This window comes from Pongo abelii, chromosome 20 (genome assembly GCF_028885655.2).
Source record: "Pongo abelii isolate AG06213 chromosome 20, NHGRI_mPonAbe1-v2.0_pri, whole genome shotgun sequence".
Classification (NCBI taxonomy): domain Eukaryota; kingdom Metazoa; phylum Chordata; class Mammalia; order Primates; family Hominidae; genus Pongo; species Pongo abelii.
The window spans coordinates 17,587,097-17,588,723 of NC_072005.2; positions in this window are offsets into that span (position 1 = coordinate 17,587,097).

Genomic DNA, 1,627 nt, shown 5'->3' on the forward strand with positions numbered 1-1,627 from the left:
GGCCCCCGCCTCGCAGGGGGGAGTGCTTATATTACTCCTCTTAATACTTCCTCTGCCTGGCTCCTTCCTGGCCCGGAGGAAACGGGGGCTGCGGGTTATCACAACACTCCCACTCTGGCTGTGAGAGGGTGGGGGTGGGGCTGAGGGCCCAGAGCCAGGGCACCGGCTGGACCCCTCTGATTAATGCTGGGTGGGGCGCTGGCTGGCTGGTCAGGCATTCCTGGCCTCTTCGAGCCTCGCGTTCGCCTTTACTTGGTGGCGGGTGCTGTTCTCAGTACCTGCTGTGATTAGGTCGCTGAATCATGCCAGGTCTGTTGCTGTCTCCCTTGTGTGGCGGAGGAAACTGAGGCACAGGGAGGAGAAGGGGCTGCCTCGGGGTCTCACGCTGTTAGTTCAGCGAACTTGACTTACCTCAAGACAGGCTGGCTACAGACGTGCACCCACTTCACCAGGGCGGTGCTGATTAAGTGCCACAAAACGTGGCAAATGTGCCAGGCGCAGTGGCTCACGTCGATAATCCCAGCACTTTGGGAGGCCGAGGCGGATGGATCACCTGAGGTCAGGAGTTTGAGACCAACCTGGTCACCGTGGTGAAACCCCCGTCTCTACTAAAAATACAAAAATTAGCCGGATGTGGTGGCGCTCGCCTCTAATTCCAGCTATCCAGGAGGCTGAGGCAGGAGAATCGCTTGAACCCAGGAGGCGGAGGTTGCAGTGAGCAGAGATCGTGCCATTGCACTCCAGCCTGGGGTATAGAGCAAGACTCTGTTTCAAAAAAAAACAGAAAAAGTGTGAAACGCTTAGCTAGCCTAGGGATGGACAAGCAGTAGGTGATCAGTAATTGCATAGGAGGGTGTCACGGAGGGCTGAGCTATGGATGGCGGTGGCGCTGGCTCCCCAAGCTCTGTCATTGCCCCTAGTGCCCTGTTCACTTAGATGCTCAGTAAATGCTCCAGGAAACTGCAGCACAAGGACTAATGAACTTGGAGCCGGGAAGAGCTGGCTTTGTCCCGTGAGAGCTCGGGCAAGAGGCCTCACATGTCCGTGCCTCCCTTTTCCCCTTTGTGAGACGGGGTATGCCCAGTGCCTCCTCACTCTGTGGCTGTTGTTATGATTAGGATCATTTCCTGCTGGAGGCACTGCTGGGGGCTCTGTGAGATGGTGAATGAGAAGTGGTGGATAGGTGGGACTGAGATTCCTCCCCTGACACTCAAAACCCCATGGGCGGCCGGGCATAGTGGCTCACACCTGTAATCCCAGCACTTTGGGAGGCTGAGGCAGGCGGATCACCTGAGGTCAGGAGTTCGAGACCAGCCTGGCCAATATGGTAAAACCCCATCTCTACTAAAAATACAAAAATTAGCCGCGTGTGGTAGCAAGCACCTGTAATCCCAGCTGCTTGGGAAGCTGAGGCAGGAGAACCACTTGAACCCAGGAGGCGGAGGTGGCAGTGAGGCGAGATCGGGCCACTGCACTCCATCCTGGGAGATAAGAGAGAAACTCTGTCTAAAAACAAAAACAAACAAACAAAAAAAACCATGGGAGTTTTCTGAGGTTGCTGTGGGTCACCCCCCAGTTGGGCCTGGAGGGGATTTGGGGACCAGGAAGCAAAGGATTCTGTGTGTCC